Here is a 27172-nt window from a genome sequence, read left to right as displayed (position 1 = left end):
AAGCACACATTTTTTTTCAAATATAAAAAAGAACTTTTTTTTTGTGTTTGTTAATTTAGTTTACTCCCAACTGTTTTCATCAGTTCGAAATTCACGCGCAATATTAGTGCTGCCAATAATAGTTCAAATTATCTTCAAGCGTTTTCGCGCGTTGAAGCACCACACGAACTGCTTTCACGCTTGACCACACTTTCCATCCCTCTTCGCATCGCTTCAGTATGCCAGGTAAGCGCGATTTTCATACAACATGCATGGAGAGACCTTCAACGCGTACGCTCCTCTTTCACATCCTCGCTTTCTATCTGTACTAAGTAATATAGTTTGAGATCTTATCAAACATGCCTTGTCGATATTTTATATACCGCATTGACAAGTGATCCACAAGGAGCAAGTTTGTTTTACGTAAGCCATAGTGTTGCACAAAATATCTAGATATTTCACAAAATTTTATTGAACTGGTGCTTGATATTGAATCGTAATCAAGAACTCTAGGAAGATTTCCTGTTTTTTGAGGCGTTTTACAAACAGTTACTTATCCGATCGAATTTCCCGGAACCCATAATGGCGTTGTTTTGTTTCACATTGGGCTGGATAGATTATTTGGGAGGTGAGGTTGGGACGGAGAATATTGCTTTTACCTTGAATTTCAATTTTCGATGGAAAATCCATCTGAATATTTTTTTTTTTTTTTTTTTCAAATTTAGATGTCAGTATTATCATTCTGTATTTCTGTTTATTTGCTGTCAAATCATCTAACAGCAAACAATCTGCTCTTCAAATCAGCAAAATGGAGTCACATAAAGCCAAGAGTACTCTGAAAATTATACAAGAGTGAATATTCAAACTGATGAAAGTTTAAATCAAAGCCTGAGCTTACATGATCAACTGATCATATTCTTCGACATCTTTTTATCTCGATTTATGAGGAAAATGTATACAGGAAACAAGACAAATAGAAATAAGGAATAGATGATTGACGAATTATAATTATTCATGATTGTAATAAAATTGTTGAAAAATCTAGATATTTAAAAGAGAGATTAGTGCTGAACAAGCAAAATATTAGTCACCCCTGTTCTTGTTTATATTCAAATGCCATTTCGATCGAAAACAGTTTTTCATTTTCGCCAACAGTACCAAGTAGGGATTCTTCCACCACATTTAATGATAAAAGATGTTTTGAAGTAGTTATCAACTGGAGAAAGCAATAAAATAATATAGAAAACAAAAATACTGATTACTGTGATGCATCAAAACCCGGACACCTAAGATGATACACATATTCAAATGCTTGCATACGATTGGTTAATCGTTATTTTATTATGTATTACTTTGAGATGATAGCTTTTAGGTTAGAACTTGATAATTTTCACCAAATTTACAATGAATTGAATGAAAAATGAGTTAATTCTGCATCATGTCGTGTCCATAAATCCGGACACATGAATCAAAACCGGACATCGGTGCATCAAATTCCGAACATTCAAAAAATTGCAGTAGTTCTTTAAAAAAAATAAAAACCATTAAACATACCTTGATATCACAATACAAAGATTCATGGATTTGTAAAATTAATGTTGTTCCTCTGCTGGATTAAACAGAAACATCATAAAACGTAGGTTTTGAAGTCTGCAAAAAATACTTGTGATATGTGCATCGTTCCCCCAATAATTACACATAATTTACAAACATTTTCAGTTAATACTATTTAAAATCACAACGGTTCAACATTCAACAAGTTTTCCAGGTTTTCGAACAATTATGATGTTGTATTTCTTTTTGAACTTTGAAAAATTGTATGCTAACACACTGTGTCAGGATTCGAAACCACACATATAAGTATCCGGACAGTCTTCTTCTGGCAAAGAATTACATGCATTTCATAAATTTCTTCGAAACTATTGACTTTACCGAGAACAAAATACAAACAAATCACTACAGAACATGAATCACATATGATTAGCACGTAACAAACGCGTGATGAATCGCCGAAACGCGATGGCGCATTGAGTAGAATTTCTTTGCTTATCGTTAATTTTGAAAGCAAACGCGTCCTAGCGGAACCGACTTTTGTTTTTGTCTTTAATTATGTTTTACAAGGCTAACTTGATGTCAATTCATGTTACAATGGTCAACAATATTTAACATTAATAGTAGGAATAATATTCTCACACTATTTAACATTGAAATGATTGAATTTCACCAGAGTGTCCGGATATTGGTCCTGTCCGGATTTTGATTTATCACGGTAACAGTTTATCAATAAATCAGTTGTAATTATGATAAGTTACTAAACTTAATTCATTTAATTATAAAATTCCCTATTTGTGGATTTAATTTACTAGCAAACGTTCTGATCCGTGCTCCATTTACGCCAAAAACGAGCGCAGTCATATCATATTTCTCTAGCGTTCACTAGCGTTCTTGCGCGTCGAAGCAGCAAATGATTTCCACAGATCTCTTTGAACCTCTTTGCTTCGCCTTCAGTATACCAGGTAAGCGCGTTTTCCATATAGTTTGCATTGAGAGAGCTTTGACTCTTTTCTCTTCTCTCCTTTTATCCCTTCTCTACTCCTGCAATATGTCATCGCCCTTAGGTTGATTTTTCGGAGAAGCGAACGGATCAAACGAACACGACAAAAAACGATGCTGCTCGTAACTCATCCTTAGCGTAGGGTCGCGGTAGCGTTTCTGATGAGAGCCGATCATTCTGTAGGCTAATGTTGTCTGGACTAGCGTTGGGCGATTTTGAATCGATGTTCCGAAAATCGATGTTTGCTTTCCGATTAATCGATTTTTTGAATCGATGTTTGGAGCATCTGAAATCGGGCGAATCGATTCTCTTCATTCGATTCATTTTGTCGAAATCGTTAAATATTGCTTTATGAGTTTCTTGAAAAGAAACCATATTTTGAACCTTTATTGCAGTAGTAAATCTGTTCGATTGATTTTCAAAACTGATTTAATTGAAAGATGTTGAAATCCAATGCAAACGCATTTGATCTCAATTCAAACTTCATAAATGTCAATTTTCATCCAATTCGAATCGATTTGAAAACATCGATTCAAGGGATTCGATTAAATCGGTGAATCGATTCGGCAGTTCAAATGTGAATCGATTCAGTAACATCGATGTTCTGGACACATTTGCCCAACGCTAATCTGGATAGGACGTTTTAATCGGTTGGTGTTGTTTCGCGGAAGATTTATTCTACATGTCGGTAGACAAGTTTCAGTGATTGCCGGATGTTCTTGTGAAAAAAAAACGGCCAAGTGTTACGACAAACTGGTTACCGCGTAGAACAACAGTCAGGACACGGATTACGGATTGGAAACCAGCAGGATGCAGGCTTCCTGAGTCAAGTGTTCACACCAAAGTCTAGGAGTAACACTGTTTAAGACGACCGGCAGCATGAGAAGCCAGAGTTGTCGGAAGTAAAGAAGAAGGTCGATGAACTCTATGAGTTCGTCAAGACCAAAAACGATGCCCACCTCAGGATCAAACATCTGGTCCCAAGCATCAAGTCCGCCGTTACAGCGAACAGAAAAAATTGCGGAGTGGAGCGAAAAAAGCCGAAAAAGCATTGATTTCGGTGAATGCAACAGCCGCCGTTGCACAGGTGACGCCTAGGAGCAATCCGACCACCCGTTAGGAAAAAAGAACGAGGGATACACCAGAAGAACAGGAGGATCCCAAAAAAGCAGAGAAGCGACAATGAGTGCGTCAGCGAGCAGAACGACAGTGAATGGCGCACCGTGAAGGGACAAAAGGAGAAGAATACAGCACGTAAGCAGACGAATAGAAAAAGAACGGAACCGAAGAAGAAAGAAAAGCGACGGTCACCTCGTGAGATATTCAAGGGTGATGCTCTTGTCATTGAGGTAAGTGACAAAACAAGCTACGCGGCGATTCTCAGGAGAGTGAGGGCAGCTGTTACGCCTAGACGCTGGAGCAGTACACCCAGATGTTGGATGTGTAAACCGACAAACTGATCGGTCGAACGCCGGTAATCATCGGAGGAGACTTCAATGCATGGGCCGTGCAGTGGTGTAGCAGACTGACCAACACAAGAGGATACAGTTTGCTGGAAGCTCTAGCGAAGCTCAACGTAAGGCTGTGCAACGACGGTCTCGCTAGCACATTTCGCAAAGACGTTAGGGAATCCATCATTCACGTGACCTTTTGCAGCCCATCGCTGATCACCAATATGAACTAGAAAGTTAGCGACGAATACACCCACAGTGACCATCAAGCGATCCACTACTGCGTTGGCCAGAGAAGTTGTGCAGTATGGCAGAGGAAGAATGGAGAACGTAGGTGGAAGACGAAGCCTTTCGACAAAGATCTTTTCGTCAAAGCAATCCGAGCAGTAAGCGACGCTCTAAACATGGATGCAAGAGAGCTGACAGAAGCGTTCGCGAGAGCGTGTGACGCAACTATGCCGAGAAAATTGGAGCCAAGGAATCAGCGGCGTCCTGCAACGACATACCCGCATAGAAAAATACTATTTGCCTTACATTGCAAACAATAAACCTCTTTTAAGTGATAGGGTTAAAACATCCCAAACAGTTACGTTTATGTTGAACAATATGAAGTCTAAAGCACTAGACAATAAACAACGTTTCGAGTAATCTTTGAAAAATTGTGACAATTTGTTTTAGTGTACCGATTATGTTTAATGATATGGAGATAACAACTCTTCAGAAACAGTTGCAATGTATACTTCCTATCTGTGAAATGATTTGCTCTTCTTATCACGCATTTGAGCATTAATACATGTGCGTTTTATGGTTTAACACTTATTTAACAGTTTGACGAACAGTTAAACGCATTGGTATTTGTGAGCGATATTCATTATACACACTTGAAAGTTAGTACTGCGGTAATGAAAACTGTTCAAGTTTTGAAGGTGGGAAGAAAACTTTTGTTTTGTAATGTACACAATTCGACTAAAAAATTACTTATAGTAACAAAGTTCATATTGTATTGTATAACTTTTTTGTTCAAAAAAAAAAAAAAAGAACGCATACATTCTCTGTGGTAATTTTTTAGCGTGTTTGTTTTGCTTGAGCTGGCTAGTCAAAAAAAAAAAAGCCACCACGAGTTGCGAAAAAAATATGTTTCATTTCAAAATTCGTTTGAAAACTATATTTTGTGTGAAATGGTTAGCTCTGTTCCGGTGTTGGATTATTCGTGAGTATTATCTTATCGAAATTTGATCCAATTCGACTAATTCCTCCCTTTAATCGACCTAGAAGGATCGCGAAGTGGCTGTTGCAAATTCACCCGTTTGCCGTTGCAGTATCCACCAAACAATGGAATTTACTACAAATTGGTGGCTGTTTGGGCACGTCAGGAGTTAATCATCAATGTTAACTTCCTTTTCCCGATCAGCCTAGATAGCCGCGTAGTGTCGGTAGCGGTTGTTTCAACTGGCTAAGAATTAACACTACGGACTGCCTGTTCCGGTGGTAAAAGTCCACCTCACAGGTGACCCCTAATTCATACGGCTTTAAGCTTACCGTGCCAAAGAATGAATGGTTAGGGGGGTCTAAATAAAACCTAGCCGCAAACGGAGCCTGTGGAGTTCCAGGGCGCCCTCTACAGTATTATGCCCTTCCTGTGCTACCCGGAGCAATGGTGCAGGTGACCTTGTGTTTCTCCGAGATAATCGGCTGCCCTTCTTCAGTCTCAAGCCTGAGGCTAAATAAGGGTGGGATTATTAAAACATTGTAATTTAGTTTAAATTTTCACCTCTATGGTTTCGCATTATGCGTTTTATGCAGTGTAATCTGTGCTTTTCGCCTTTGGCGACTTTTAAGAGCTACCGATCTGGTTTTTGTTCGTTCTGAGATGGCGAAAAGCTTAATCCTGCCTAGTTTGGGTAGTGGCTACGGCTAGGATAGCTTAGTTAGATCAATCTCCAGCATAAAATGTCAGCAACGATCAATCTTTGTAGACTCATGCAAATGGTACAGCTCAAGTGGCGGTAGTTCAAAAACCTTACTTTTGTGAACTTTTATCTAGGTAACCTAGTGGACCCAGTTTTTGCTACTTTCAGAAACATGAAATGGCATACTCGCGTGCCATGCCTCGTGCATACGTGCTCGTGAATAGCGCTGACGTCGCTACACTCATTTCTGAGTTAACAACCAGAGATGTATGTGCTGTCACAATTGATATTTCTATATGTGACCTCAATAGGAAATACGTCTTTCGTTTTGTGGTGTATTTACCACATGATGAACCATCCCCAATGGATGATTTCAAACGAGTTATCGTTCACTGTCTATGAAAAGGCCTTCTACTGATTGTGGGCAGTGATGCTGATACTCATCACATCATCTGGAGCAGCTCAGATATCAATTTGAGAAGCTCCAGTCTGATGGAATGCTTAAGTAGTTCTAATCTTGGATTACTTATTGTAGGAAATCGCCTACATCTCTATATGAACATAAGAATGTAAATTCGCAGACTATGCATTTGTTATACTCCACAAACTGTGAATTGGTTGTGACCAAATTCCATGGATTTTCTCCGTCCATTGGAAATCCTAGTGATTTGGATGTTCCCACTTCCGGTGAATTGGGACACAATTGTCCTTGCTTTGAGTGATCTCAAAATTGCTTGTCACTTTGCTTATAGAAAATGTTCCCCACAACTCCCTTCGCGGGACGAGTGGATGTCTGTACATTACTGAGCCACTCCAAAGGTGGCTAAGTATTTAACAAATCTGTCAAAGCAGAATTGCAGTCGCTTGGTTACAACCTTAACTGGCCACTGCTGACTCAACTATCACATGGCAAATATTCAGTGTGTTGATACATTTGTGTGTGATAGTTGTGATTCCGATTATGGAACTTCTTATCACCTGATATGTAACTGTCAAGTTCTCGCGTAATGGCGATTCCAATTACTTGGTAAACACTTATTAGGTGAAACTGATTTCAGTAACCTGAATCTTCAGGACCTTCTGTTATTCTTAACCCGCTGTGGTAATGAGCTATAGGCTCTCTTTACGCTCATGCGTTTTGCAGTGCCCTTTTTAGGGCGCTGTTCGAACCCATTGTGGTATGGAGCTACATGCTCTTAATTCGCTTATGCGATTTTCCCTCTTCAAGGGACCCCACTCCTATTTCCTCCCATCTTCCCCTTCCCTTTCCTCTCCCATCGGGTAGATGATGAAATAGGCTCAAACATGGCGATGGCACAAATCTCCCAAATGGCGGGGAACGTGCCTCTGGAGCCGGCCTTCTGATACCTGATAGTACTGCGGTAATGAAAACTGTTCAAGTTTTGAAGGTGGGAAGAAAACTTTTGTTTTGTAATGTACACAATTCGACTAAAAAATTACTTATAGTAACAAAGTTCATATTGTATTGTATAACTTTTTTGTTCAAAAAAAAAAAAAAGAACGCATACATTCTCTGTGGTAATTTTTTAGCGTGTTTGTTTTGCTTGAGCTGGCTAGTCAAAAAAAAAAAAAGCCACCACGAGTTGCGAAAAAAATATGTTTCATTTCAAAATTCGTTTGAAAACTATATTTTGTGTGAAATGGTTAGCTCTGTTCCGGTGTTGGATTATTCGTGAGTATTATCTTATCGAAATTTGATCCAATTCGACTAATTCCTCCCTTTAATCGACCTAGAAGGATCGCGAAGTGGCTGTTGCAAATTCACCCGTTTGCCGTTGCAGTATCCACCAAACAATGGAATTTACTACAAATTGGCGTCGGATGGCATGCGGGATTGCGAAAATGAATCTAAAATGTAAGTTGAACCTCCCATTGCACCAGACCGTCGAAGTAACACGTATTCCGGTAAGCTAGTGCCTTTTAACTCTGTCAAGGATGATGGAACTTGCATGGATTTAACGTTCCTGTTTCCAATTCGTTTTCCACCGGAGTCGCAGCGCAACTGCAGTACGAGATCTCTGAAGAAAGGCTGGATAATTTCTGGATCGACAGCATGTTTCCTTTGGTCCATGTTCGAATCAATGTCTAGTAAAAATGAAAATCTATGCAAACAGACAATATGATAAGAATAATTATTGAATTGATCAATTATATACCATTGAATAAATAAATAGTTAAATTTGCCACTTCATTTCAAAAAAGAAACAATGGAACAGCGCGTTTTTTCTAATTTCACCTCAAACAACATGGTTTTTAACTTACTTAGCCGTACATGTTTCATGTGAAGTAAAATTAGATAACACGCACAACTTGTTTCATTGCACCTTATAAATGCGATCGTTTTAATTTTCCATTTAGAATATTATTACAAAAGAACAGTACAGCAAAGGGTGAATATACTATACATCACCATAAACTAATAATTACTCATACGTTATTTGTTTCTCTAGAACTTAAATGGTTCAACCGATTCCACAATGTTTGCCTTACGGGGTTTGTTGAAAAAATGGACAGTATATCAACTGTTTCGCAAACTGTAGACGAAAAAATTTGTTCGAGAAAATCGTCGATTTTTTATGGTTACATAACTTAACCGCCTATTTCCCACATTGTTATTTATCCAAAAACCGTTTCCCGAACTGTTGAAACCGTTTGTCGTACGGTAGGTTTATTGCTATTTAGGTTGTGAAATAATGAATAAGGTTGTGAAATAATTATAATATAGTATCAAATAGTGGCGAACATTACGTGAAATAGTACAAATACGGTTCTTATTTATGCGGGTACTCAGCACCCTTCGCGCAGTCTGCTTAAGAGCCAGAAGACGCGTGCAGAGAGCTAGATCCGAATCCAACACGAAAGAGCGTAAAGCGACCTACCGACTGGCCAGAACCGCGTTCAAACGGGAGATAGCGACGAGTAAAATGAACTGCTACAAGAAGTTGTGCCGGGAAGCTGACGGAAATCCCTGGGACAAAGCCTATCCAGTAGTGATGGCGATTATCAAGGGTCCAGTTACCCCAGCTGAAATGTGCCCGACAAACTGAAGGCGATAGTGGACGGTCCTCTTTCTACGCATGCTCCCACCGCGTGGCCGCCTACACTATACGCTGACGTAGACGAAGAAAATGCCGGTATCCAAGTGTCTAACGACGAGCTTAGCGTTCCCAGACATATTCAGGACAGCGTTGCAGAAGTGTCTAGCGGAAGGCTGCTTCCCAGCACCTTGGTCGAAGACAAGCTAAACAGCCATGTAGACTATGCCTGCGAAAAGGCATCGAAAGCTGCTAACACTGTAGCTGGGATCATGCCCAACATTGGAGGACCAATAAGCAGTACGAGGCGTCTTCTGGCGACCGTATCATCGTGCATACGGAGATATGGAGTCCCAGTCTAGGCTGCTGCGTTGACAACTAAATGCAATTCCTAACGTGTCGGTGTGGACGACCAGAAAACACTTCTGTCAGGTCATGGATGCTTCCGGACATATCTGCACAGGTTCGAACACACAGAGTCTCCACATTGTCCGACCTGTCCAAATATCGAAGAGACAACGGAGTATGTTATATTCCACTGCCCTCGATTAAGGGATATACGACGCGAGATGATGCCAGAAACCGCCAACGTTCAAAATCCGGACAACATCGTGCAAAACATGTACCAGCATGATAGCACTTGGAATGCGGTGAACAGGGGAATAACGGCGATTATGTCGTTGCTGCAAAAGAGATGGCGTGAACACCAGAAAGCTCCGGGTCGCGATCGGAGTAGGCTAGATTCTCCGTCGGGGACTAGATCGAGTAGAACGGGCGTAGCGTATCACCGGCTTGAGTCGTCGGGGCGCCAGTGAACCGAAATTGCTGGACCGACCTCGGCATCCAACTGGTCAACCAGGAGAGCTCGAACAGCAGCAGCGGAGAACGAGTCGTAGAGCAACGAAGTGCACACAACGAAGTAGGGTTGTTGCACAGGAGCAGTAGGAAAGTTTTTTTAGTGGTTAAGCACGCCTAACGCGAGTTTCATACCTTGCCAAAAAAAGGCCAGGCTTTTGAAGGTTATTTGAACCCTAATATAAATAAAAAAAAAACACACACACACACCGTGAGTAAATCTATTTTTGATAAACTGTAGTTAGGGCGTTAGTTGATTAGGTACTGTGGAGCAAACGTGCCCTGAGGGTTCCTTAGGTTTCATGCGCGTTAACGGGCTGTGTAAAGGGATTTTAAAAGCTTAAGACGAGCTTGGGAGAAACTAAAAGCCTCTCTCGAAATGCTGGAGAGCTTCTCTCACCGAAGCTGGAAAGCTTCTCTCAAAAAACTGGAGAGCTTCTCACAAGAAGCAGGAGAGCTTCTCCCAAGAAGCTGGAAAATTTCTCTGAAGAAGCTGGACAGCTTCTCTCACAGAAACTTGAAAACTTCTCTCACAGATGTCGAAAACATCTCTCTCGAAATGCTGGAAAGCATCTACCACAGAAGATGGAAAGCTCAGAAAACTGTTAAGCTTCTCTCAAGAAGCTGGAAAGCTACTCTCAAGAAGCTGGAGAGCTCCTCCCAGGAAGCTGGAAAGTTTCTCTCACAGAAATTTGAAAACTTCTCTCAGAGAAGTTGAAAACATTTCTCGAAAAGCTGGAAAGCTACTTTCACAAAAGATGGAAAGCTTCTATCGCAGACGCTGGAAAGCTTCTTTCACTGAAGCTTGAAAGCTTGGGACACAGAAGCTGGAAAGCATTGATGACAGAATTTCAAATTGATAGCAACGATAATAAAAGTTGTTAGTAATTTGATATCAACCTGTTATCCGACTTTGCTAGGTTATGTAACTTTAGCGCCTGTTTTCAATTACAAACCTTTAAATTGAAAACAGGCTTTAAAGTCACTCAGTTGTTTTTATATTTATAATCTCCTTCTCTTGGATAAAACTGATGTTCAAGAAGCTCTAAGAGTAAGAATACATTTTCCAGTTTTCCAAGAAATACATAACCGAGTTGCTTGGGATATAATTTTAACTTTTTTTGAATAAATTTCATAAAGTTTTCCTTGAGGATTACCTCTGGGTCTTCTTTAAAATTTTTTTTTTGGAAATTCAGTGCTCTTTAAGAGCTTTTAAAATTACGGAAGAATTGTGTCGCATATTTTTTATGATGTTTTTCTTGACTACGAGACTACGAAAAAAAAAATTAGGACGAAATTGTTCAAGAAGCCTTTTTTTTAATTATTTAGAGAGTTTCTCAAAGAATATTCCTACAAATATCTGCCAAACATAGGTAGAGGAATGTCTCGAAGATTCCTGGAGGGATTTTCTGAAGATTCTTTACAAAATTCTTCCGAATTATTCTTATCTTATTGAATGTACCAAAGATTCCTTAAAAATATTCAAAAAACTTTTGGAACATTCTTCCATAGACTCCTGGAATAATATCCGGAAGATTGCGGGATACATACATATATACATACTCCTGCATCTCCCTCAGATTTTCTGAACACTTTTAGATTAATGATTAATTAGTTATGTTGTGTTGCAGAGAACGAAGAACTTCCTTCGAAAATTCAAATTAGACTGTTAATCGTCAGACTGCGAACAAGATTCTGTTGTCCTCGATTCCAACAGAAGCATGATTGAACCCGCATCCCATTGCACCCATATGGGACGTGCAACTTTCCATTCCAGCACGCCAACTCGAGGAATGCAGCTTGAATCAAATTCCGGTTCTGATTGGCTATTCCCGGCTAATGCACACGCCACCTCGCTTGCATCCAAAGCTTCTTCCTCCCTGAGCGCATCAAAATGCACACACCTCCAATCCTCGTTCCCGCCACGCCTTACCACGTTGACCTATTTCTCCCAGTTCCCCACCGACCACGCGGACGAGATGTTGTTTAGAAGAAACTGGTGCAATTACCGGTTCTTCCCTCTTCGTCTTCGGATCTTCTGAGCTGCACATTCAGCCTTGCTGACCATCACCCTGAACGGTTTCCTGGCTAATAATCATCCACATGCGATCAAGCCTTCGCTTTCTATACGTATGTGCATCGAACGGACATGACCACTATCTTCCCCGCCACTGCCCGATGATGGTCGTCCCGATTGTTCGGGACCTACCGATCAACCGAGAGTGAGTCTCATTCTCTTCGTGGAATAGACCTGTGCGCCGCCGGAGTTTTCACAAACATTTTGTATTTCATCATACACATAAAACCAACAGACGCTACTCAGGTTCAGTAGCATCGTCAATGTGTAAGTACTGGTGCTCTCATTATTATAACAAACAATAACGACGCCGGCTGCGTCTGAATGCAGGTCAATTTGGGGATGGGAAGGAAATGTTGACGTTTTACTTGCAAAGCCGTTGAACCCCCTGCACTTCGACGGCAAATGTCAAACATATTTCGACGTACAGGTCTACCGTGAAAATCCTACGCACAAACCTGTCCAGCTGTTCAGCCGCACCGGAAGGTACCGTTAGACTGCCACTGCTCTAGAAATTTCCCAAACGAGGACTTTCTCCATTTGGACGCGTCACTCTCTCACCGCTATAGGTGACTTTAGGAAATTCCATCCGACGACGAGCGACGGCGGCGCCACAACAAGAGGTGACGAAAAGGTGTGGAGTTTCTCCAATTTTAATTTCACCGCATTCGCATAAGTCACCGACCGACCGACGACGATTCGATCGGGAAGGGGCTTCAAAGGGCCTAAGAAGCGCTCCGCTCGAGCATCGAACCGAAGACAGGCCGAAGCGCGGAAGTGCCGACCAATAAGATAGGCAGCGAATTCAACCGACCGAATCGTACGGTTGCTGCAGATAATTAAATGGCAGTCGGTTGGGCTCTGGAATTAAAACCTCAAAAGTAGCTTGCAATTCATTTACGTGCATTATTTGTTGCCTGCATCGGTTTGGGTTAAGGTAGGGTCTGTAGGGTAAGGTGGGGTAGAAGTTCGACCTCAGCGGAATAATAAATATGTTTAGAAAAGTGATGAGAAAGAAACAAAAACAGTACAATTTTTCAACATCATGGGTACAATTTTGCAAAACAAACTTATGTCAAAATATTCACACATTATAACCGTTCAAAACTAGAGTAGGACAAAATTGCGCTGATTGAAAAACAAAATATAGATACTTTTGAGACAGGAATAATTTTACTCAGTCATAAAAACAATAATTTAAAAATATTTTGATGTTTTTCCTTGATATATGGCTTAAATTTTTGCCCCACGAATTTGACCTTGTGCCCCACCATGGTACATATATGGTTACAAAATCCTAATGCAAAAACTTATCCACCTCAGACCATCCTTACGATAGGCCCAGAAACGCCCTTACACAAAATCTGGAATAAAATTTAATTTTCATGTTGTTCCATGTTCATGAATGTTTAATCAAAAATTATGATTTTAACATATAGCCATAATTTTCCCAAATCTCAATCGATTTTTATGAATATTCGATTGAAAATATCTTGCTTCAATAGCATTGGAATAACTATGACCTTAAGGTGAAGATGAATCGAAGCCAAACCTCAAATATTTAAGAGCACAAATCTGGAGAACCAAACACCCGTTTGAGCTGAAAACTTAATCAATTGATCACCACGAGCTAGTGACCAATCGATTAAGTTTTCAGCTCAAACGGATGTTTGGTTCTCTAGATTTGTGCTTTTGGAAATTTTGAGGTTTGGCTTCGATTCATCTTCACCTCAAGCCCACTAATACCAAAAATTTTTATTTTCGATCCAAATATCATTTTTAGTTATCTAAAATCGTTTCAAACACGTATTGGGCAATGATTTATTTTTATTCGTGAATCTATGAATTTTAGTTTTTGATTTTTATAATTTTTATTTTTGAACATCCCTATCTTTTTTCATTTTTGCTTGAAGCCTCTTCTAGTTAAATTTTTTTAGCAATAATAAAAATTCAAGTTTATGCGGTACTTTTTTTATCTTTATTAACGAGATTTTTTGCCCTAGGCTAGTTCATCTCGGGACCAACGGCTTTACTTCCCTTCCGAAGGAAGACGTCACTATTTTTTTTAGTAACTATCTCGGGGATGGGATTCGATTCCAGGTCCTCGGCGTGAGAGGCGTGTGTTCTAACCACTACACGAGGTCCGTCCCCTTTGCGGTACTTTTGAAAATATTAATTTTTTTTTCTGTTTTTTTTTTATTTTCCGTGTAATTAACGGAAAAACAGGTTTGAAATTATTTTAATACCACTAAGCTCCTTCTGTGATAAGTTGATCTTAGAAAAATATAAAAGGTACGATTTTTTATATTACACGTTAAATAAACCATATGCATTCGTAGGTTATATAACAATACAGTTTCAAATAATTTTCAAAAATACAAAAAAGCCAGAGAAAACTTTTTTTATATGCGTGTTATGAGTCAAGGTTTAAGCCAAAACTAAAATCATTTTGATTTCCATGCTACAAAAAATACACAAAATTCCAAAGTGTACCCCCTCTAAAGGCGGGGTTGGGTATTAGAGGGTATAAACATTTGGTTTGAAGTTAGCTAGAAATCCTAAAAGGAAACTATTGTGCCCTAATTTGCACTACTATTCAATGGTAGTTTATGAATGCTTCCTGTTGGTTGGCCGATTTGTTATGATCGGTTTCGATTTCGGGCAATTGTTGAAGTTCGTCGGTATAGAGAGTAGATCAAGCGGAGAGCAATTTGTACCAAAGCCCGGCCGAGTTAACGTAACCGCGATTGATTAATTTCCTGCTCGAGACGATGTGGTTTGTTTTGAGCGTTAGGCTTCGATGATTTGGCGAATGAACTTATCAGCATGAGTAGCATGTTCATAACTGATTGATTATGGGAGTTTAGGCACAGTCATAATTGATATAAAAAATGTCAATTGAATGCCTTTGACCACGATAGCTTCGCTAGGAAACGTTATTGTTTTGCTAAGTATATTGACAGCTATAGTAGCTTTAGTAGCTGTCAAAATACGTTGATTGTTTTGTTTGTTTCTGTCATTTTTTTGTAATAGCCGCTGCTTTCACTGTATATGTGTCACACTCGACATATCAAGCAAGATCAATCTATTCATATTGTATAGGATCCGATGTGTCCGAATTATATGTAAAACTTATGACTTATGTAAATGACATCGTGTCAGTCGGACTTTCCAGCACTGTTGATATTGTCATAAGAAGTAGTTCATTATTTTGTTTAACTTCTACATAAAAAGTAGGCTGATATGCAACGGAATAACAAAAAATCAATTTTCAACTGATAAATCTTTACAAGCAATCTTTAAAACTAAATTGCATTACAATTATTACTTGTTCGTTAATATGGTTTAATCACCGCATGACTTTATTATTATGAAAATGTATTGGCTTTTCTCGGTGAATGCAATACCTATATTCAGAGTAAAAGGGAGTAACGAAAGTGATGAAATGACAAGATGGATAGAATCGCAAGCTAGCAGCGAGAGAAATGAATCGAAGTTGAAGATTCTTTAACAGAGGGCCATATGTATGTGTGAACAACACAATCGAAACGACCAATTGTTGCCTAACGTCTTGGTCTTATACGGCTAGATGTTGTAGTGTTGGTCACTACTAACACTAGACAGGCAAAAATTTGTCGCTTCGACCTGTTAACTATATTATTCGGCTTATATTACAGTTCTATCGATCGTTAGCATATTTTTCGGAGATTGATACGAAAGTCACGTTACTTATTGGATTTTTCGCGACTCATCTCGCAAACCCCTAATTTTCCCAAGTGATCATATTCTAATTGAAGTTAGATTTCTTTGCCAATTGAATTGTACATTTATAAGGTTTAATCACCGCATAACTTTATTATTATAAAAATTAATTTCACTCTGAGTATAGGTATTGCATTCACCGAAATAGCCAATAAATTTTCATAATAATTATTACTTGTGTTGGGAATTGTGTATTGGAAAAAAATCACTTGATTTTGCAAACCTTTGTGTCACTTGTCAGCCCAGAAATTCATCATTGTTGCCAATTACCTGCAATTGAGAAAAATAAATAAGATTATTAACTTCATCTAGAAATAATATACATTCGGGACTTTTGTTTTTTATAGAGTTCTTGTGCATTCAATGGCTTACAAAATATGAGTCTTGTATTTAGTCTAGTCTAGTGTTTAAATCAATAGTATTTCTCAGTATACATAAATCAAAATCGACCAAAATGTCACTCCAACTCCTTTGCTTTGGGACCCCTGGTATTTATACATCGTTTCCTTGACCCGATGTAAAGTTCAACTAACAGGTTATCGTTTATAATAAAGTTCTAATTACAAATAACATTATTGTGGTATCCGAATATGGAGGAACAAAACTTAATCTTGATTGCAGGGTCGTTAGTGCCAGACAGAACTAGGTAAACTGGTATAGTTGCAGAACTATGTTGTCAAATAAACTCACCTTAACTTTTCTGGACTGAACACAAGAAGCCTAGTTCCAATAATCAATTTTGGCAAAAACATTTGTACTCAAATACTGCGTAATTCAAGCTTGAGATGTATCAATTTGAAATAATCTATAAACAGCCATTCCATGAAAAACCGATCTAGTGGGTCACCGAATTCCGTGAAAATTTGCTATTTTGTTCCTTATCCGAAATAAGGATACACGTATTTTTGAATTTTTTGGTTAGGCTGACCATTTCCAAAATAGGGTGACCAGAAAAATCGCGATTATGCAAAAATTTTATTTTTAAAAAAATTATAACTTTTCAACCGATTTTCAATCTTTTTGGACGAAATGAAGGCTAGAGATTTTGACTTTTCAGGAAAAATATAAAATTTCACAAAAATTGTGTTTTTTACATGGAAAAACTCAATAGTTTCCGTTTTTTCGTGTTTTGAAGGCCTCGGGACCAAAGGGGCTATTGCTGTTCTCATTTTTTCTTGAAAGGTCAGAAAATTTTACGTTTACTGTCAAACTTTCAGCGATGTATGTTTTTTAGTATTTGAGATATATTTTTTTTAAATAAAAAATCAGTCATTTTTCATCGGCACACACTGTAGATCTCAGCGCATTAGATTTGTAATGTTTAAAAAACTCATATCTTTTGAACAGCTCAACCGATTTCCAATCTTTTTTTATGGAATGAGCTTAAGATTTCAACTTTTCAGAAAAATTTGAAAATCTGATAAATCTGAAAATCTGAACTTTCAAGAATAAATTAGAACAGCAATAGCCCCTTTGGTCCCGAGGCCTTCAAAACCTAAAAAAACGGAAACTATTGAGTTTTTTTAATGTAAAAACACACATTTTGTGAAATTTTATATTTTCATGAAAAGTCAAAATCTCTAGTCTTCATTTCGTCCAAAAAGATTGAAAATCGGTCAAACGGTTCAAAAGTTATAATTTTTTTAAAAATAAAAAATTTGCAAAATCACGATTTTTCTAGTCACCCTATTTCGGAAATGGTCACCATCCAAAAATACGTGTATCCTTATTTCGGATAAGGAACAAAATAGCAAATTTTCACGGAATTCGGTGACCCACTAGATCGGTTTTCCATGGAATGGCTGTATATACATGTGCCTCCTTGTTGCAGAATGTTATAGCATTGCATTGTTTCAATGCAAGAGTGTTCATAATATTCATAAATTCATAAATGTTCATTTACATTTCCAGGGAATCGGAGAACGATCATTTGTAGGAAAAAGCGCATTCCCAAGTTTTTTTGACCATTTTCAAAAACATAATATATGTACTAGTATACCGACAAAAAGTAATTGAAATCCGTTAAGTATTCGCAGAGCTATGAGTTTTAGTTTTTTCTTCTTTCACTTTCACTTGTAAAAGTTTCTTCCCGTATAGCTCTTGAAAATTTATAATTCATCGGTATTACTCTATCCTGATCATTACTATCACTAACGCGAAATTGTCGTTTCGAAATAAAATCAATTTACGAAAACGAAATTCACGCTGATTATTCGCTGGTACTTATTATCACAGATATTACCAAAATATCCATTCAAATCATGCTCATACAGTCAGCGACATAAGTTAGTAACCATATGCTGTTTTTCCATACAAAATGCCCAAGTTTCGGGTGCTGTATCTCAGCTTCTGGTAGTCCGAATTGGCTGAAATTTGGATGACGAACTACAAATAACTTAAAGTTTTGCCTATAAGGGAATTATTACAGTGCAGTCATTTTACATAGAGTTTCAGAGGGTTGTTCAAAGACAAAAGTAACCGAGAGACTTTTTAATTTAATTAAAAAACGGTATGTCGTGGAAAGTTGGTGTGTTCTGCAAATTTGAGTAACTTCTGAAATTGAACAACTTTGTGGAACAGACCAACAACCCACAACTTACCATTTTAGAATTAAATTACAAAATCTCTAAGCTACTTACTTTTGTCTTTGAACAACCCTCTGAAACTCTATGTAAAATGACTGCGCTGTAATAATTCCCTTCAAGTTATTTGTAGTTCATCATCCAAATTTCAGCCAATTCGGACTTCCAGAAGCTGAGATACAGCACCCCAAACTTGGGCATTTTGTATGGAAAAACAGCATTTGGTTACTAACTTATGTCACTGACTGAATATTTACACACTACTGAGCGGTTCCATTTGAATTCGAATGTCGGTTTACTTTTGTATATTTTGGTTTGGCTGAAATTTGGCATATGCTTTTTTTATACTCAAAAATGCCTATTTGCATCATCGGTTCGCCATTTTTACCCTTGCGTTACTTTTGAGAAGGACCTAAGAAAAAAAGCCCTGACAATTTAAAAAAAAATAAAACTCAGAAACTATTTGTCTAATCGGTTTGGTGTCTTCCGCAAAGTTTTAGGTTATTGTTGGAACTATCTGGAAAAAATACAGTGATACCTCCATGAGTCGATGTTCCATGACTCGATATCGACTCATGGAACCATACTAAAAACATAATTTCATGGTTACTATGATGGTCCCTAGAAGCAGCTTTCCTAAGAATTGCTGTTCCATGACTCGATATTTCCATGAGTCGATGGTTCCTTCAATATCGACTAATGGAGGTTTCACTGTATACACTGTAAAAAAAATGTTGTAATTTTATTTTTATTTCGAAAATAAAGCTTAAAACTCCATTTTATAAAAAATCGTTTTTATTATTATTTTTTTTTTATTATTATGAAGGAGACAAAAAATTGAGTCTTTTGCACAGTGGGTCAAGATGGAGAAATCATGGACAAAAAAGTTAGGCTGATACAAATATAAATTTTCTTTTATGTCCGATACCACTTGGAAGGTACGAGGGGGGATAAAAATAAATAAGGAACAAAAAAACGAAAAAAAAAGTTATTTCTTTCAAATTTTTATTTTTTAACGATAGTTATTAAACTTTTTCCAACAGTCATCTGGATCATTATTTTACCTGGTTTTAACTCTAAAAATAAAAAACCTAACTGATGTCAAAAAAAAATGATGAATCTTTTTTTTTTTCTCTACTTCAAATTTTTCGGATTTTTGAAGGGGGGTGACATAAAAGAAAATTAATATTTGTATCAGCCTTATGATTTTTTTAAAAATGGTCCATATTGAAATGGTCTAAATAAACTTTTTGAATGCTTTTCGACCCGATTTTGTGAAAGTACGCAAAATTTGCAACAAAAAAGGTGTACGAGAAAATTTTGCTAATTGCTACCGTTTCCGAGATACAGCGATTTGAAAATTAAATTTACTGAAAATTCACAACTTTTGGTTGTTTTCGGATGTTTTTCGAGTTGATAAAATAAAGAATATTTTTTTCTGAAAGCATTTTATGTCATGTTCTTATACAACGATGGAGCGTCCTATTTTGATACAGATTTCTTACTTTTTCATAATGTTTACAATTTGTTTACTATCATTACAGTTTGAAAAATGTCTAACTTCTATTTTATCTACGGAAACTGGAATAAATGCATGGCATTTTTGTGATCTTTGAATAGTTATTGCTTTCGAATATTGATCATTAAGCTGCTCCTTGATATGTTCATACTCTGTTGTAGTTGCATAAGAAAAGAAAATTTGTGTTAGTTGCTCCTCCTTTCGCTTTTGAGCCCAATCAAATAATTCCTTCCTTCCTAACTTTTTTGTCCATGATTTTTCCATCTTGACCCACTGTGCAAAAGACTTCATTTTTTGTCTACTTTAACTAATAAAAAAATAAAAAAGAATCAGAAATATGATTTTTGAAAAAAATGTTTTTTAAGCTTTTTCAAACATAAAAAAATTACAACCTTTTTTTTACAGTCTAAATTTTTTTCCAGATAGTTCCAACAATAACCTAAATTTTTGCGGAAGACACCAAACTGATCGGACAAACCGTTTCTGAGTTATAATTTTTTGAAAATTATTAAGGACTAGTGGTCCTAGCAAACTTCGTCTTGCCATCAAGTAGGCTGTTGAAAAACGCTTTTGATCGCCCCATATAAAGTGACAGTTTCGTTCGCGCTCGTTTTTTTAACTTTCCCGGTGAATATCTTGGGACTTTTTTACACACAAACACGTTGGAACCCTTGACGAACAAAACTGAGAAAAAGTTATTCAAATTCGTTGACCCGTTCGTAAGCCATTTCGTGACATACAAACACCATTCCATTTTTATTTATATATATAGATTTTTTTTTCTTAGGTCCTTCTCAAAAGTAAGGCTAGAGTCAAAATGGCGAACCGTTGATGCAAAAAGACATTTTTAGGCATAAAGAAAGCATGTGCAAAAATTTCATCCAAATCAAAAAATATAAAAATGAAATTTGGGAAAAAAGTCGTCATTTTCTGTCGAACCGCTACTAATTTGCAAGGAAGAGTGTAGTTAATAAGATACTTGGCTCTCATGACGAGGATTACGAATCGTAGTTTGTTAAGTCACACTTTGTTATGATTTTTGTAACCATTTTTTCTAGAGTCGATAAAGTAGCAATGCATCTTCCTAGATTTGTTGATAAAGCAAAAACAAAGGTTGAGTAACCTGGCAAAATATTGTATTATTAAAAAAAATAGAGTCAACTGAAATGTTGTTGAATTTTGACGTTTAATGTTGGTGAATTGAAAAACATTGTTGTTTGAAACTAAACTAAAATCAACTAATTTCGACCTTCAACAAACAACGCTACTCAAAGTTATTTACGCTCCGGAAGAACCATGATCTCGTATGGCAAATTAATCAACTGAACTTGATTTCCCCGCATCCGTCAAACCACTCCAAATTGACACACATCCTGGTGGCCGGATTAGAACCACCCGGACCAACCAGTCAGTCAGGGCTTGCAAATATGCGTATGGTACTTGAAAAAAATGGCTTTTCGCGTCATTAAACGGATGACAACATCCCAACATCGTTCACAACTGGTTATCGCCACCGAACCGAGTGGTTGACACAGATTTTCCCACTGGCACAGCTCAGCCACTAACTAACCATCATCGCAATACGGATCCGTTAGGGCTACCTGTTGTAGGGAACGACGGACGATTCAGCTGCTTCTGCGGGCCGATTTAATTAGGCCGGTTGGTTTCACGGCGCAGAATGCTGCTACCCGACCAGAGGCACATAACAAGATAACAGGTATAACAACAACCGGGATCCAAACTCAAAATAAATTCAAATGTTTTTGTTTATCGTAATGATCCATTGGATGCAGCATGTGGTGGAGTTGTTATCATAAATTTAAAACCATTTTTTTTTTAAACTTTAGGTGTTTCTGTTGGAGCACAGCTTGGTAAATATACTTTCATAGCTGCCTATCCGCCTTTTCAATGTACTGGACAGAAAGTTAATTTGCTTCAAACTGACTTGCGAAAATTGACTCGCAAAAGTCCAGATTTTTGTCATTGGTGACTTTAATGCCAAACATCGCTCATGGAATAATTCGCAAAATAATTCCAACGGCAGAATTTTATTTGATGAGTGCTCTTCATGATATTTCTCAATTCGATACTCTGATAGCCCTACATGTTTTTCCCTTACTAGAAACCCTTTTACGATTTATTTGGTCTTAACTGATTCTAGTTACCTCAGAAGCCAGTTCCGACATTGCAAGGAAAACAATTTTTTCCAACTAATTGGGTCCTAAAATTTTTAATGAATTTTTGTTGTTATTCAATAATATCAAAGAGCATGTTTTTGCAACTACCTTAGCAGTTTTTTTTTCAGCTCATATAACGGCTATAACATATTTAAACTTCATTTTCACAAACGGATCCAAATATGAACCTTGACACTTTTGATCATGTTTGACACTCACTTTGTCGACAAAAATGCCACAGGGCATTTAGTTTTAACACTGGGGCTGTTCCTATCTGACATTTCCGAAGGGACACGGAAAACAAAATATACCCAAAATCTGAGTTTAAACCAAGGAGTGTGACGAAATTTCAAAAACCGTAAAAAAAATGTTTTTTGGTCTTGAACCAGCTAAAATTATTTAAAAAATTTGTAATCATGCGTTTCTGGCGTAAGCTTAAGCATTCGGTTCTAAAATTGGAACAGGGCTTTAGGACCCTATAGCGAAAAGCTAAAAAACTTGCTATGCAATTTGACAGCGCGCATATTTTTAATTTAGTGAGTAACAAAATCTGTTACAACTCTGCTGTAATCTACTGATCGGGTACTTGCTTGCCGTTGTCCCGATTCATGAACTGCTCTCGCGCACGCTCTCTCTGAAGTAGGGCTACTTGCACTGAATCATGTTTTACACACGGCTTGTGGCCATTTACCAGAAGAAGATACCTACCTATACGCAAAACCGTCTCGATGGTGATGATGATGATGGGTACCGCGATCAAGACATTGAAGAGCCCCTCACGATGGGCTCTTGTTCTCATATTCGCTGCGATCGGGAATAGTGGAAGCACCACCATGCGGCACTATGGGCCGGAAATCGAAATTTAGCGGCAAAAGTCCAAACAAATGTTTTTGTTAAATCGGTAGTGTGCAGGGGGTGGGAAACTCGGCTCACTGTGCCCGGCACACTATTCCGCACAGTTCCGCACATCTGGGCACCCTTCTCATCAGCATTTTTTTCTTTTTTTTATTGGATTTGACAACTGAATCTTTGTTGTTGTTAACCATCAGCAAAAAAAAAGTAGTGCGGCTCAACCCAGGCAACCAGCTTGTTTTAACTATCTAAAACTTGATTTTGCTTGGTAAGTACTAAATGGAAAATGTATACGTCTTCGTTTGCTCACAGCCGTTTATTTATTACTTTGCCTCCGGTACCAGATGTTTGGCGTGCAAATTGATGTTCGGTTCCACGGTGGTCCAGCCCAGCCCAACCTCCACTGAGTAGCATTACCAGCGGCATTCCATGATTACGGACAATCTCGTACCTCCCGCCCACACCATTGCCGATAATATCCAGTACGATCTCGGAGGGTCATCTTTCAGCGCATTGGTGCCGGCGTTGAGGATTAGCCAGTTTGGTCGAAAACTGATAGAAACGACAGTACCAGATTCTCAACGCAGATGCTGCTCATCTCCCAGGAAGAGCTTCAGCCCAACCGTCCTCTTGATCGCCAGCTCTGCCTTGTAGATAATCAATAATAAAGATAATAAGAATAATCAATTTACATACTCCACCACCATCCATCAAATCCGTAGCATGTCCGTTGTCCTGGTGGGGATTCAAATTTACCATCATTTCTGTTCGATTTCTGATCTCGCCCCAAAAGCCATTGGTAACCGAGTGTGTCTTCCTTAGGCGAGTGGTTAGAGTCCACGGCTACAAAGCTAAGCCATGCTGAAGGCGTCTGGGTTCGGTTCCCGGTTGATCCAGGATCTTTTCGTAATGGAAATTATCAGGGAAATTATGAAATCGTATCATCATACCTGCCACACGATATACGAATGCAAACTGCAAGTTTCTGATCGTTGATAATTATTTAAATATACAGTCATTCCACGCAGTTGAATCACCCACAATTTATGAATCAGCTGACTTCAAAAGACAAAATTATTATCAAACTTGCCACAAAACATCACAGAATTATTTTTACTGATAAGAAACTATGTGTGTAAAAATAATTCTGTGATGTTTTGTGACAAGTTTGATAATAATTTTGTCTTTTGAAATCAGCTCATTCATAAATTGTGGGTGATTCAACTGCGTGGGGTCACTGTATGAATACTAACGAATCCAATCCTGCGTTGAAGATGTTAGGACCCATTCTCAAATTTCATAACGTTAAATGAAGTCGGTGGGTGTCCTTGATATTACAGTTGATACAGAATTACGAAATAGGCCATATTTAGCATAACATAATTCGTGACTAATCCTTTAGTGAAAGTCACATTGTATGTACAACATTTATTGTTAGATATCAAAAACCACTAATAGGATAGGTACATTGAAGGATACAAACATGAAATGTTTTATTTAATTTAATTTGAAGCCAACTACTTCTTTATTACTATCTCACCTTTAGAAAGTCTTTGGCATGCAAATTAATAATCGAGTCCACAATGATCCACGCTTAGCTTCGAAAATCACCTCGGATGAGAAGCATCAGCAGCGTCACGGCGTGGTCCATCTCATGAACGATCTCGTCTCTTTCGACCACTACCTGGCTGGTGATAACCAGTACCCTCACCAGGTCATTCTTCAGCATATCGGTGCTGGCGAATAGGGGCGGTTTCGTTCTCAATAAGATTATCAGCTTCCGCAAGTACTCCTCATCTTTCTATCGCCAGTCCATCCATCAGATTTTTTGAATATCCGTTGCCCTGGTGGGCATCCAAATGAGCGATAATAATCCACTCGATTCCTCTGCCAGCGGACTGCAACATTGTATTGATTAATGTATTGTTTAAGATTCAAATATACTTAAAACTTACCAAAATATGTTCAGAAATGTTAATAACGCTTCCGGAAAGTAAAAACTTTAGCTTCAAAGCTGTCCAGACTGCAGTTTGGGGTCTCGAAGTTTTCGAAAAAAAAAACAAAAACAATCTGTCACGAAACGATCACAGTTGCCAGTTTTTGCAGTGCAACCAGACAAATGTGACATTTTAATTCGTTCGCTCACTCTCGCACAGTCGGCACATTTCGGCACAATTTCAAATGAGCCGAGTTTCCCACCCCCTGGTAGTATGAGAACTGCGATCATGTGTGATTGTATACCGACGAAATTTTGATTTCCGACCCACAGTGTGCAGTTGGTTGATAGATGGTGGAGCATTCAGCTACTGAAGGCTGCTGCTCTGCTCTGCTAGGTGTTAAGCGTTACATAAAAGTCGAAGCGTGTAAACAAGTGCTCTGAAAGTAAACACAACACACCTGCACATAAATCTCGAAACAATAAGGTGTATCACAGCTATAGAGGCTAATGCCGCCTTGCAAGACCGAAGCCGTGATATCGTTCACAAGAGTTGCAGTGGCGAGCCGCTTGAAGTGGATTTCGAACCCTGCATTTGGACCACATAAGATGGATGGAACATTTCGAATGACAGGTGTCGAAGTGACAGATGTCAGTTTGACAGCTATCGTTAAAACACTTGGATGTATATAGGGTAACCAATATATTTTGGACCCCCTGGGCCATTTTCCTGCAAATTTCCCAGTTGAAATCGAATGACTAACTCAATTCGCATGCCATTTGGAAAAATAGGACTATTCCGCACTTGCATCAACCGTTTGTACATAGAAAATGTGTTTATTTTATCTGAAATTAATTTAATTTAATCGGTTCATCCACGCAACCGTTACAACACGTTACTCACAGAAATTAAAGCCGCCAGAAATTTTTCAAATGTAAACAAAAACGTTTTTCAAATTTCCGCGCTAAAAGCGTAGAATTTCTCTGGTTTTCAATTGTCAATCGATTGATTAGACTATGGGCAAGTATATTATACAACGAGTGTCGTGGAGTTTTTCGTCAATCGATAAAAAATGCCGGGGGTCCTAAATATATATTTTGAGGGTCCAAAATGTATTGGTGTGTTCAGAATAATAAAAAAAAAAACAGTGCTTCACAATTCAATTATTTACGGCATGATCGTAGGGGCATTTCTTATCTCGTAGGGGATGTTTTTCTCTACATTTAGGCATGTTCTTTGACTTGGTTACGCTGTGCAATTAATTAATTGGGACAATGAACTAAAATCACTTCCTTAGGGGGTCCAAAATACGACCGTTACCCTTCTTTTTTGTACCATTGGGTAGCACTGGAGACATTTTTTCATAAGATACAGGTATTTTCTCAAGGTTTACTCGTTGCGTTCAAAAGATACAGAATTCTTCGTCGGTTTGTTACACTTTTTCCCACAGGAGTCGTTTCTGGAGCATTGTTTCAAAGATTTTGAGAAAAACTGTGGATGGCTGAATTTTTGAAAGACTCCATGGATTCCAGGATAATTGTTTCGAAATTTCACTAGGAATAAGGTAATGCTCCCAAGAAATGCCTACTGGGATTTCACAAGGAGTTTCTTAAGGAATTCCTCCAAAAATTTCACCAGGAATTTCTTCTGGGATTCTACCAAAAAATCATTAAGTGATTCTTTTAGTAATTTTTCCAAGGATTTCTCTAGGAATTCATCCAGCAACTTCTTCAACAAATAATCCAAAAATTCTTTCAGGGATTGCTTCAGGGGTTGCAACACGAACTCTTCTAGGAATTTGTTCAAAGACTCATTCATTCTTGCAGAGATTTCCTCCATGAAATCTGACAAAATTTCATCAAGAATTTCTCCAAGAATTTTTCTAGTAATTCCTCCAGAGATTCCACCAGGCGTCCCTTCAAGGTTCCATCAATAATTCTTCCAGGGATTCCACAAAGAATTCTTCACGGGAATCCTCTTAAGCTTCTTTTCTGAGATTCAACCACCTCCAGGAAATCCTCAGAGAATTCTTTCAGGAATATTTCCAGCGTTTTCTCCAGCAATTTCTCTAGTGATTCCTCCAATGATTCCACCAGATATCCCTGCAGGAACCATATTCAGGAAGAATTCCTACCGAGATTTCTTCAGGAAATATTTCAAGGATTCCACCAGCAATTCCTTCAAGGATTCTAAAAATCATTCCTTTATCAATTCCTTCAGGAATTTCTTGTAGTTTCTCGCAGTATGTCCTACAGGGATAGTCTAGGAATTTCTCCAAAGATTCCATCAAGAATTAAAAAAAATCAAAATGCCATTGGAAACTCTTTCAAGGATTGCTTCTAAAATTCTTCAATGGAAACATTTTGGAATTCCTTCTGGGAATTATAGGAATTTCTCCAGTGATTCCTTCAAGAATTCCTCCAAGGATTCCTCCCAAGAAATGACTCTACAAAATCAAATT

General features: G+C 38.1%; 3 long non-coding RNA genes across 4 annotated transcripts; 2 read left to right on the top strand and 1 right to left on the bottom strand.

Annotated features, from left to right (window-relative positions):
* The first annotated feature begins 7480 nt into the window (after positions 1 to 7480).
* LOC110675327 lies at positions 7481 to 8101 on the top strand. 2 transcript variants are annotated; one of them, XR_002499383.1, is made up of 2 exons: positions 7481 to 7587; positions 7653 to 8101. It is a non-coding gene; the product is annotated as an uncharacterized LOC110675327 (long non-coding RNA). The 2 variants fall into 2 exon arrangements; XR_002499389.1 differs by having other exon boundaries at positions 7650 to 8101.
* Positions 8102 to 22917: 14816 nt separating this feature from the next.
* Positions 22918 to 23467, top strand: LOC110675308. The gene is made up of 2 exons (XR_002499366.1): positions 22918 to 23042; positions 23119 to 23467. It is a non-coding gene; the product is annotated as an uncharacterized LOC110675308 (long non-coding RNA).
* A 704-nt stretch (positions 23468 to 24171) lies between these two features.
* On the bottom strand, positions 24172 to 25082 carry LOC5579006. Its single transcript, XR_002499349.1, has 2 exons — positions 24730 to 25082; positions 24172 to 24672 (listed from the first exon to the last, which is right to left on the bottom strand). It is a non-coding gene; the product is annotated as an uncharacterized LOC5579006 (long non-coding RNA).
* Between the last annotated feature and the right edge of the window lie 2090 nt (positions 25083 to 27172).

The sequence above is a fragment of the Aedes aegypti genome, chromosome 1, assembly GCF_002204515.2.
Source record: "Aedes aegypti strain LVP_AGWG chromosome 1, AaegL5.0 Primary Assembly, whole genome shotgun sequence".
NCBI lineage: Eukaryota > Metazoa > Arthropoda > Insecta > Diptera > Culicidae > Aedes > Aedes aegypti.
Note: the sequence above shows the minus strand (reverse complement) of the source record. Positions and strands in the feature narration are given on the sequence as shown.